The following is a 12,817-nucleotide window of genomic DNA, read 5'->3' as shown; positions in this document are numbered from 1 at the left end:
CAATGTTTGTCTACTGTGTCTGGGGACCTTAATACATTTATTTCTGTGTCTATAATATCAGTGGGACATGCTGGCCATATGATGCTGAAGGCCCCCCGACTCTTCCCCAATAGATTATGTCAAGAGAAAGAAAGATTGTGTAGTTGAAATTTCAATGGTCAAGTCTTATTTTCTGGGGGTCTATTTGCTGCCAAATAAACTTTATACTCTACTATACTCATAAAATATATTAATATTCCGCCTAGATGATTGACAATGTGTACAGTGGGTACAGAAAGTATTCAGACCCCTTTAAATTATTCACTCTTTGTTTCACTGCAGCCATTTGGTAAATTTAAAAACGTTCATTTATTTTTCTTATTAATCCCTTAATGACCGGAACTTTTTTCGGCTTTGCGCTTTCGTTTTTCGCTCCCCTTCTTCCCAGAGCCATAACTTTTTTATTTTCCGTCAATATGACCATGTGAGGGCTATTTTTTGCGGAACGAGTTGTACTTTTAAACGACATCATTGGTTTTACCATGTAGTGTACTCGAAAACGGGAAAAAAAAAATTCTAAGTTCAGTGAAATTGCAAAACAAAGTCCAATCCCACTCTTGCTTTTTGTTTGGCTTTTCTGATAGGTTCACTAAATGCTAAAACTGACCTGCCATTATGATTCTCCAGGTGATTACGAGTTTACAGACACCAAACATGTCTAGGTTCTCTTTTATCCAAGTGGTGAAAAAAAATCCAAAGTTTGCTTAAAAACAAAAACAAAAAAAAACGCAATTTTCTGAGACCTGTAGCATCTCCATTTTTTCGTGATCTCGGGTTGGGTGAGGGCTTATTTTTGGTGTGCCAGGCTGACGTTTTTAATTATACCACTTTGGTGCAGATACATTGTTTTGATCGCCCGTTATTGCATTTTAATGCAATGTCATGGCGACCAAAAAAGTAATTCTGGCGTTTTGATTTTTTTTTCTCGCTACGCCATTTAGCGATCAGGTCAATCCTTTTTTTATTGATAGATCGGGCAATTGTGAACGCGGCAATACCAAACATGCGTAGGTTTGATTTTTTTTGTTTGCTTTATTTTGATTGGGGCGAAAGGGGGGTGGATTTTAACTTTTATGCTTTTTTTAATTTTTTTTCAATTTTAAACTTTTTTTTACTTTTGGTTTGCTTTAATAGCCTCCTAGAAGCATGCCATACTTGATCAGCTCTGCTACATATAGGCGATGTTCAGATCGCCTATATGTAGCAGAAATAAAGCATTGCTACGAGCGCCGTCCACAGGCTGGCGCTCATAACAATCTGCTGGCAACAACCATAGATCTGGTTGTCATGGCAAAGCATCGCTGACCCCCCGATCATGTGACGGGGTCGACGATGCGCTCATTTCCGGCTGGGCGCCGGAAGTACTAGTTAAATGCCCGCTGTCAGCGTTTGACAGCGGGAGTTAACTAGTTAATAGGCTCGGGCGGATCGTGATTCCGCTCGCGCCTATTGCAGGCACATGCCAGCTGTTTATAACAGCTGACATGTGGCGGCTTTGAGGTGGGCTCACCGCCGGAGCCCACCTCAAAGCAGGGGATACTGACCACTGACGTACTAGTCCATCAGCGGTCAGTAAGGGGTTAATCCAGGTGTGGGAAATCTTGTTGCATCATTCCCAAGAAGACTCATGGCTGTACTAGCTCAAAAGGCTGTTTCTACTCAATACTGAGCAAAGGGTCTGAATACTTATGACCATCTGATATTTCAGTTCTAATTCTTTAATAAATTTGCTATGTGTCACATGTAGCGAAATCGGTGACGCATCAGCGATCTCGCTATGCAAGACGGGGCCTTAAGCTTCCGATGTTATGTTATCAGGCAACAGTAGGCAAAAATATTTTACATAGTTAATACAACTGAAAAACACGTGTTCAACCGATGGATGGGAAATGATAAATCGGCAGCATGGTGGCTCAGTGATTGGATCTGTTGCCTTGCAGCGATGGAGTCCTGGGTTCAAATCCCACCAAGGACAACATCTACAAGGAGTTTGTATGTTTCCCTCAGGTTTATGTGGGATACCTCCCACACTCCAAAGATAAGGAATTTGGATTGTGAGCCCCAATGGGGACAGCCATAACAATATTTGTAACCCACTTTAGAATGTATAAGCATAATAAATAAAAGGGAAGGGGCATATGTACAACCACAATGCATAATCCAGTTGGCCCTAAAAGAGCTAGTCTTTCCCTTCTGATCACAATTAATGACCTACTGGACCAAACTTTTAAAGAAGAACTTTACACATTTGGTTTAACCCCTTCGCACCCGAGCCTGTTTTTGCCTTCGTGACCGGGCCAATTTTTTCAATTCTGACCAGTGTCACTTTATGAGGTCATAACTCTAGAACGCTTCAACGGATCCTACTGATTCTGACATTGTTTTCTCATGACATATTGTACTTCATGATGGTGGTAAAAATTTTTAGATATGATCTGCACTTATTTGTTAAAAAAATCAAAATTTGGCAAAAATTTAGAAAATTTTGCAATTTTCAAACTTTTAATTTTTATGCCCTTAAATCAGAGAGTGATATCGCACAAAATAGTTAATAAATAACATTTCCCACATGTCTACTTTACATCTGCACAATTTTGGAAACATAATTTTTTTTTTTAGGAAGTTATAAGGGTTAAAAGTTGACCAGCGATTTCTCATTTTTACAACAAAATTTGCAACACCATTTTTTTTAGGGACCACCTCACATTTGAAGTGAGTTTGGGGGGTCAATATGACAGAAAATACCCAAAATTGACACCATTCTAAAAACTGCACCTCTCAATGTACTCAAAACCACATTCAAGAAGTTTATTAACCCTTCAGGTGCTTCACATGAATGAATGGAATATGGAAGGAAAAAATAAACATTTAACTTTTTTTCACAAACATTTTACTTCAAAACCATTTTTTTTTATTTTCACAAGTGTAAAAAGAGAAAATGAACCACTAAATTTTTTGTGCAATTTCTCCCGAATACGCCAATACCCCGTATGTGGGGCTAAACTACTGTTTGAGCACACGGCAGAGCTCAGAACGGAAGGAGTGCCGTTTGACTTTTTCAATGCAGAATTGGCTGGAATTGAGATCGGATGCCATGTCGCATTTGGAGAGCCCCTGATGTACCTAAACAGTGGAAACCCCCAATTCTAATTCCAACCCTAACCCCAACACACCCCTAACCCTAATCTCAGCCCTAACCATAACCGTAACCACAAACCTAACACCAACACACCCATAACCTTAATCCCAGCCCTAGCCCTAACCCTAGCCCTAACCCTAGCCCTAACATTTTTTTTTTTTTTTTACTTTTTTTTTTATTTTTGTCACAAGATCGCTGCCCTGCGATCTGACTCATAGTAACGCCACTTCACCTCTGATCATCTGTCAGTGTGAGATCAGAGGTGAAGCAGCGTTACTATGTGACAAGATCGCTGCCTGGCACATAATAACGCGACTTCTCCTCTGATCTCACAATGACAGATGATCAGAGGTGAAGCAGCGTTACTGTGTGACAAGATCGCTGCCTGGCACAGCTGTGCCAGGCAGCGATCAGCTGTGCCAGGCAGCGATCTAGTCACACAATAACGCTGCTTCACCTCTGATCAGCTGTCAGTGTTAGATCAAAGGGAGAAGCCGAGTTACAATGAGGGAGATCGCCGGGAAACAAGCAGCTTTCCCAGCGATCGCTCCCATTGGCTGCTGTGACGCTGACATCATCGGGACCTGAACCAATCAGGTCTCGATGACGTCGGGGGTCCCAGCATGCATTGCGCACCGGGATCCCCGCGTTGTAAGGTATGTGGTGGTCCCTGGGGGCACAAAACTGCCGACAGTAGATAAACGTCGGCGCTGCACAAAGTCCAGCAAGCGCCAACGTTTATCTACTGTGGGCGGTCGTGAAGAGGTTAACATTTATTTTCTTCTGCTAAAAAAAAAAAACAGGGTTTATTTTTATTTCATCACTGTAGTAGTGCTTTAAGTCAAAGCTCGCTGCCCCCTGTCTGACACTCACCTTCTGGCATTCTCATCTATTTTCGCCACCTGCAGTTTGTGACCCGCCGGCTGCTCCAGTGTTTCATGGGGCGAGCCGGAGGTCACTAATCAATGTCAGGCTATGAGAACCTTGTTCTGACTCTTGCATTGAGAGCATGTGACATAGCTTCTCCGTTCCGGCCAGTCAGAAGCTGCACTCAGAAGATGGCACCGCAGAACTGAAACGGTACTGAAAAACGTAAAGAAACCGGAGGTTGGGTATATGACCAGGGACTGGGGACTTAAGCCCCCGTTACACACTGCGATATTGCTAGCAATATCGCTGTAAAGTCACCGATTTTGTGACGTTACAGCGATATTACTAGCGATATCGCTGCATGTGATACTTACCTCCGACCGGCTCCCCCCGCTGGTTATCGCTGATCGCGCGAGAAGCTGCTGGACCATTCCTCGTCATCAGCTTCCTGCTGCGCTTCCTGCTGTGACGACGAGCGACGCGTGGAGCCGGGCGGGAGGACGCAGGATCGCCGCGTCTGACAGGTAAGTAGTGACCCCCGACCCCTGCTATGTCGCTGGTGAGATCTGCCTGTGTGGCAGCTCACTAGCGACCACTCAGCGATTCACCAGCGATCCTGACCGCGTCATATCGCTGGTCGGGATCGCTGGTGAGTCGCTAGGTGTAAAGGTACCCTTACATTTAAAGTAGAAAGAAGTCCAGCTCACCGTAGTAGACATCCTTGGATGTTCGGAGCACGGGAACGCTGTGTCAAGGCATAAAGCAATGAAAGCATGAAAGATCCAGCTCAATGAACTAGTGAAAAAACTTCTTCCTTAGTCTCCAAATAACGTGCTCAGCACATTAAGGGTGCGTAGTCACCTGAATCGCGTCGATGTCGCATATCATGTAACTCTCTACGCTGATGTTTTATCCTCTGCTGAGCACCTTTTTGGTGAGTAAAGAAGTTTTTTTACTAGTTCGTTGAGCTGGATATTTCGTACTTCACACTAAGCGAGATCGCTGATGCGTCACCGATTCTGTGACGCACCAGCGATCTTGCTGTGTGTGGCACGCATCAGCGACCGGCCCCCTCGCCGGGTATCGCTGATCGTGCTGGATCGTCCTGGGCCATTTTTTGATCGTTGGTCTCCCGCTGGCCAGCACGCATCGCTGCGTGTGGCAGCGAGAGACCAACGATCAGCGAGCTCCCAGGGCTGTAAGCAGACCCTGGGAGCTGGTATCCAGGGTAAATAGCAGGTAACTAAGCGTGCGTCGCTTAGTTACCCGCTGTGTACCCTGGATACCAGCGTGCTCGCACTGGGAGCTGGTATCCAAGGTAAACAGCGGGTAACTTAAAGCACCACTCCAGCGGTGAAAAAAAAGCCTCGCTGGAGTGGTGCTTTAATAGTTATTATAGTAGTCTTTTCTCCTCTGGAGATTGAATCTTTCTTGTGAGGGAGTTTACACCAAACTGCTTTTGATCACCCTTTTTATATGGGTAATTTATGAACTTTTTCAAATGAGTCATGCCCCCCCAATCCAGTGAAGAATAAAAACACAAATACTAAAGGTTCACTTACACTGTACACGTTGGGAACAAGTATTCCTAGAAGCACTCATTTCTCGATAAACGCGCAGTGAAAACAGGCTCCTGATCACTTGAACAAAAAGATAGTTTGTCAGAAGTTATCTTTTAGTTTGCACAAAAGATCATCATTCTCTTTATGTGCCCTGAACGGTCTATTACTGATCATTCAGCGCACATCTAAAGCGCAATCTGCCTGTATAAACAGGGTATTTGATTGCTCATCAGCAAACAAAAGTATGGTAGATGATCAGCCACCCTTTAGTCCAGTAAGTCAGCTAATGCAAACAGACCTAAAGTCATTTAATCACAGATTCCAGAACATTGAGAAAGGCAAACAAGGGGTTAACTGCCAGGGCTCAACCCCTATCACTGTCTGGGTAAGATGCATCCATAATAAGACAATTCTGAGCAGAAATTTCTATGGAGAGAGGAAATTCTTCATACACACAGTAATTATTGGTTTCCTGTGCTTGCCTTTTATGAATATGTTGTGTTCCAAAATATAACTTTGTCTACAAATAAAGAACCCAAACGATGCCAGGAACTACCTGCCAATCTTCACCAGAGCCTCTTCTCGCCCTGATCCATGTGAACAGACATGATGACCGCGCGTAATAATGCCATGCTCACTGTACCGTGTACTGAAGGGGGCGTCTCACTATTCAGTTATATGGAGGTTATTGAGGTTCATGCCTTATAACATGGACAGCTGGACATTTTAGGGACTAGATGTAATATTCAAGTTATTTCTATGAAGGCTTTTCCTCCAGCAGGAAATGAGTGAGAGAATCCATTGCTACCAATTGCTGGAGGTGATGTACTGAGGGAAAGTGTAAGGCGAACAGATGTTCAGTGAAAGTTTCCCAAGAAGAGATACCAAGAGAGACTTTCCGTTCCAAAGTATCCAAGATCAGGAAGTTTCCCAGAGATATATACTCCCCAAATGGGACTGTGACGTGTGCAAGATCACCCCGACTTCCTGCAAGTTCTAGAAAATAGCTACTGCAACTTCAGATATTCCCGCTGGACCTCTTGTTAGAGGAGTCTCGAAGCTATAATGAACTAATAATAATATATCCGCTGATGTAGTGATCTCAGTTGTGGTCGTCAGGCAATACGGAGGTTTCAAAGAAACAGAAATGTCATAGTTTGGAGAGATCTTCTTTTAAGTTTTAAAAAGATAGGTGATAATTAGTGATGAGTGAATGTTCTGAGATAAGGAGTCTTCAGCGTGCTCAAAAAATATGTTCGAGTCCTTGCACCTTCATTTCTCGCGGATATTCAACAGCCACAACACATGCAGGGATTGCCTGTATGTTATTTTTCAAGCTTGCCAAAGTCAATCGGTTAGTACCAGAGCATGCTCGGATAAAGGGGCCTTTACACATAGCGATATCGCTAAAGCGTCACCGATTTTGTGACGCAGCAGCGATATCGCTATGTGTGATACTTACCTCCGACCGGCTCCCCCGCTGTCTGTCGCTGATCGCGCAAGATCGTGCAGCGCCATTTCTCATCGGGCGCTTCCTGCAGGGCTTCCTGCTGGCGCCGACGAGCGACGCGTGGACGAGTTTGAAAGGTAAGTAACGACCGCTGCTGCGTCGCTACATCGCTGTGAGATCTGCCTGTGTGGCAGCTCACTGGCGACCATTTAGCGATGCACCAGCGATCCTGACCAGGTCATAACGTTGTCGGGATCGCTGGTGCATCACTAAATGTAAAGGGGCCTTAAGACCTTACTGAGCATTTTCGCTCATCATCACTAGTGATAACTTGTCCAACACTGAGGGTCCCACTATTGGGACCACAACTGATCCCGAAAACAGGGCCAATTTCAATGGTGATGACTGCACACCCCTACCGGGCTCCCTTTGTTGTCTATGAGACTGTCAGAGATTGTCGAGTACAACACTCGTATCTCCTTTCATCTTGTGGACAACAAATATAGCCTCATTCTCAGGAACGGTGTGACCCTCGAGCAATCAGAAAGTGATCTCCTATGTTTTGGATGGGTGATACCTTGCAAAGCTGGGACACCTTTTTAATATTCTTGTACATGGGCCAATTACTGTCAGAGAGGACATTTCCAGGAATGGTTATTCCCAATCACTGCCATTCTAGCTGACCTGTCCTGTCGATCAGCTTTTTTTTAAGCTTTGTAGCAAAAAGTGAGTATAAAGCCAATATGTTAACAGAAAACGACCTATTGTTTAAAATAGGTTTGTGTTACATATATTTGATTTTAATTTTGTAATTTTATTTTCTTCTTCATATCTTCTGTATTAAAAATTAATACTAGTAATATTGCAATTTTTACACCGGCCTCTATAACATTTTCAAATCCATGCTTCCTATGGATATATTACGATCACTGATGACACCTCTATACACAGCTGATCGATAACACAGGGTCAACCAATCACAATAGGTGATTTTGCAGCTCCCCCTCCGTTCACAATGAATGTTGCACATGTTCATTAGACGCATCAAATACAAAAGATAGGTCAGTCTATTGCTGCTAATGTACATGTGGATTTCCTGAATCAAAAGGTTAGAGCAGAAAAGCACCAGTGTGAAAATTGCAAGATTTGTAAGGTATATTTTTCATAAAGATTGTGATATGAAAAAAACACATTTAATACAAAATTATGATTTAAAGACGTTGTCCACTACTTTTTGATTGATGACCTATCTTAAGGATATCTTAAAGATATCAATCTCAAAGACATCAATCAAAAAGTAGTGGACGTCTTTAAGCAATAGGTCATTCCCAGAAGACAAATTCCATCGAAAGGCACATTTACACCTGCTGACCATGACCATTAAATGACCGACAATCAGCCATGTGTAAGCCAATTGAAGGTCATTTAATGGCTTCTTTACACAGACCACCCAGAGTCCTATGCGCACAGAACAATCATTAACTATGATATTTTATGCACACAGGATGGTCATATTATCTGATGCACATCTCCTGTTCAGAAATGACAATGTGCTACCAAAAACAATGATATTAATGCCGCCGCGAAAAACTCAATTATCAAATGGTCATTTTGCTAAATTATCAAGTCCTGAAGTAGTGACAATAATGACCAGTTAGGAAAAGCAGTTTTTTGTGACATGCTATTTTTGAAGCTTGTAATCCTAAATGATTTAAGGTCCCGTTACACAAAACGATATTGTGAACGATATTGTTGCACCAGTTTGGTGACGTTGCAACGATGTCGAAACATCGTTGCGTGTCACATAGCAATGATCAACGATCAGTTGGCTGATCGCTAATTGTTGCCTAATGCTCTGGGCCATAAATCTATCGTTGGTCTCCTGCTGGGCAGCACACATCTCTGCATGTGACAGCGAAAGACCAACGATCAGCGACGCTGGGAGCTGGTATCCAGGGTAAACAGTGGGTAATTAAGAGCCGCGCGTCTCTTAGATATCTGCTGTTGACCCTGGTCCTGATCGCTGGTGGGTCTGTCTATGTGACAGCTCACCAGCGATCAGCTATGTCCCAGCAATCCCATCCATGTTGGATCGTTGGTGGGATCGCTGGGACATTGAAGAGTGTAACGGGGCCCTTAGTACAGTCTCCAGATTTACAGTGAACCAAATGTTGTGCACCACAATCCAATTACTAATAAATCAATTAGTAAGCATTAAGATCTAAAGGCAACCGACAACTAGTCCTCAAAATCTTCGAAAACAACGACCTAGTTGACATTTTTTTTGCTACATTCCAACCTAAATTACCAGTTCATAATGATCGCAATGTGGAAAGGCCAATTCACACATAGTGAACATTCTGACGTATGCGCGATCCATTTATAACAACGGTACACAATGGTTGTAACTTTTATCTTTACTCATTTACCGCTTTAAATCCCAAAAATTTCAACTACAAGCTTACTAGACTAAGGTTCACAGCGCATGCATCTTTTCATCTTCATTATGAACTGTACAGTGACACATCAGGGCTGCACCTATACCCACCAAATGGTGTGAAATCAGCCTGAGGGTACGTCCGCATGGGTTGGGTATGCTGCGGAGTCTTTCTGCTGCAAATCTGTTGCAGATTTACGGCTGCACATTATGCAAGAGAGGGGAAAAAATGCTTAATGCTTTCGAAATCCACATCTGCAAACTTTGTTGCAAATACATCCACAATCCACAGCGAAATCTGCAACTATTGAGTCCTGTTGCAGAACTTGCCTGCCCCATTGAACTAAATAAAGAAAATTCCACTGCAGAAAGTGACATGCTGTGGAGTTAAATACCAGCACCATGGGACAATTTTTGCAAGAAAATGTTACACTGCATGGGAATGGTGCATAAAAAAATGTCTCACGTTAGTAACAAGTATTGTATACTCAGCCCAAATATTATCTGCCAGTCAGGGCTTATTATACATGGATCATGTTTTGATGCTGCATGTGTCCTGAAATGTGTTGCACAAGAGAAAGTGGAATACAAAGTAATAAAAGCAATGATAGGATTGCCATTGTTTCACAGCAGTCATAGATTCATGCCTCAGCAGTTAGTCATGTAGGTGTGTATATAGTTTATATTTATATTAACATGAGAGCTGGATTAATAAGAAAGATTTGTATGGGAATCATCCATTGTGACAGTTATTTTATTATGCCAATGATAGTTCTAGCAATGGATTTAAAGGGAACCTGTCATTTTGAAAATAAGATATTATCTGCAGAAAGGATGTTATTGCCCAGGAGAAGCTGATCAGATTAACAGACTTTTTTTTTTTTTTTTATCTCTGGCGTTTGTATGTTTGAGTCCGGTGGGCGGACCTACCAGTAACCGACAGTGCTCCCTGTATGACTGAGCATGCAGAGACAGCTGTCAATCACTAGTAGGACCGCCAACCGGACGCCTAGGCATACAAACACAGGGGACGTCAATGACTAAAATGCATGTTTTACTGACAAATCCATATATCATTCTGCTCAGCTTCTCTTTCTCTATACCATGCTGTTGCATGTACAATGAGACAAGTTTTCTTTAATTCTTTATTACAGCATTCTTCATTTATTTCCATAAACACCCTGATGTATGTGAGGTGCTGAGAGGACATTAAACAACGGGAAGAGCCTGGGCTACCACCTAACACATTACAATACATTACATTTTCTACATTAAAGCTTAAAGGCCCCATCACACACAGCGATTTTGTGACGAGATCGCTGTGTGTGACGGGGATCAGCGACAGCCCCCCCCCCGCCGGGTATCGCTGATCGTGCACTATCGTCCTGGGCCGTTTTTTGATCGCTGATCTCCCGCTGGCCAGCGCGCATCGCTGCGTGGCAGTGAGAGACCAGCAATCAGCGACCCTGGACGCTGGTTGCCAATGTAAACATCGGGTATCTAAGAGCCGCGCGGCTCTTAGAAAACCGCTGTATATCTTAGATACCAGCATATACGCTGGTTTCCAAGGTAAACAGCGGGTATCCAAGAGCCGCGCAGCTCTTAGATATCCGATATTTACATTTGAAACCGGCTTGCTCGCTGGTCCTGATCGCTGGAGGGGCTGTCTATGTGACAGCTCACCAGCGATCAGCCTAACGATGTCCCAGCGATCCCATCCATGTCGGATCGTTGGTGGGATCACTGGGACATCGTTATGTGTAACGGGGCCTTAAGAGTACCCATTAAACCCCTTTTTATAAAGGTTTGCAGAAGTCCTATCAAAGGTAATTAACTGATAATGCTGAGCGATCCGTGCTCCTTGAGGCATCTTATTCTCTCCATAGAAGTAATGATTCCAAGAGAGTCTACCTGTGCAATATCAAAAGAAAAGAAAGACACAAAGCACAAAATAGGGTTTTATCTGGGTAATACTGTTAAAAGACTAGCATAATGGTGCACACAACCACTGGTAAACACTTAAAGGGAACCTGTCATCTCTTTTGGCTGCTATAAGATGCGGCCACTGCCTTTCAGGGCTTATCTACAGCATTCTATAATGTTGTAAATAAGCCCCCGATTCGACCTGAAAGATAAAAAAAATAAGTTTTATTACTCACTTACAGGGCGGTCCGGTCCGATGAGTGTCGCAGGTTTGGGTCCGGCACCTCCCATCTTCATGCAATGTCATCCTCCTGCTTGCTTCGTGTTGCGCGCCCGCACAGGAGTACTGATCTGCCCTGTTGAGGGCAGAGCAAAGTACTACAATGCGCAGGTGCCGGGAAAGGTCAGAGAAGTCTAGCGCGAGGACGACATCGTATGAAGATGGGAGGCGCCGGACCTGCGACACCCATCGGACAGGACAGCATTGGACCACCCCCCCCCCCGGGTGAGTATAATAAAACTTATGTTTCTTATGTTTCAGGTCGGATTGGGGGCTTATCTACAGCAGCAAACATAGGTGACAGGTTCCCTTTAAAAGCAATCTGTCACCCTTTTTTTGCCCTATGAGCTGCCGGCATTGACATCAGGGGCTTATCTACAGCATTCTGTAATGCTGTAGATAAGCCCCTGATGTAACCTGAAAGATAAGAAAAACATGTTAGATTATACTCACCGGAGGGGGCGGTCCGGTCCGATGGGTGTCACGGTCCGGTGCCTCCCATCTTCATACGATGCCGTCCTCTTCTTCCCTTCCTGTAGTAGCTCTGGCGCAGGCGCACTGCTCTGCCCTGTTGAGGGCAGAGCAGAATACTGCAGTGCGCAGGCGCCAGACCTCTCCTGACGCCTGCGCACTGCAGGGCTCTGCTCTGCCCTCAACAGGGCAGAGCAGTGCGCCTGCGCCGGAGCTACTAGAGGAAGGGAAGAAGAGGACAGCATCGTATGAAGATGGGAGGCGCCGGACCGGACAGCGACACCCATCGGACCGGACCGCCCCCTACCTTTAATGATAATGAGAAGACCTTTGAAAAATGATTTCTGCAGAACAGGAAATATTTACACACACACACACATACAACAGGTGAAATAAGTATTGAACATGTCATCAATTTTCTAAAGGTGCTATTGACATGAAATTCTCACCCAATGTAAGTAACAACCCATCCAATCCAAACAGCCAAGAAATCAAACCAAAAATTAAAGTTATGTGTAATAATGAAAAAATACACAGGGAAAAAGTATTGAACACACAAAGCAAGGAAGGTGCAAAAAGCCATGGAAAATCAGGACATTAGCTGAAATCTATCAGTAATTAGAAAGCAATCCTGCCACTTAGTAAA

General features: G+C 43.8%; 1 protein-coding gene across 4 annotated transcripts in view; it reads right to left on the bottom strand.

Annotated features, from left to right (window-relative positions):
- Nucleotides 1–12,817, bottom strand: part of AGAP1 (ArfGAP with GTPase domain, ankyrin repeat and PH domain 1) — a 502,402-nt gene that overhangs the window by 323,705 nt on the left and 165,880 nt on the right. The gene's annotated exons all lie outside the window — the stretch shown is intronic.

Source organism: Dendrobates tinctorius, unplaced genomic scaffold (assembly GCF_039654945.1).
Source record: "Dendrobates tinctorius isolate UK_male_01 unplaced genomic scaffold, ASM3965494v1 ptg000056l, whole genome shotgun sequence".
NCBI classification, from domain to species: domain Eukaryota; kingdom Metazoa; phylum Chordata; class Amphibia; order Anura; family Dendrobatidae; genus Dendrobates; species Dendrobates tinctorius.
This window is presented reverse-complemented; position numbering and strand designations above follow the sequence as displayed.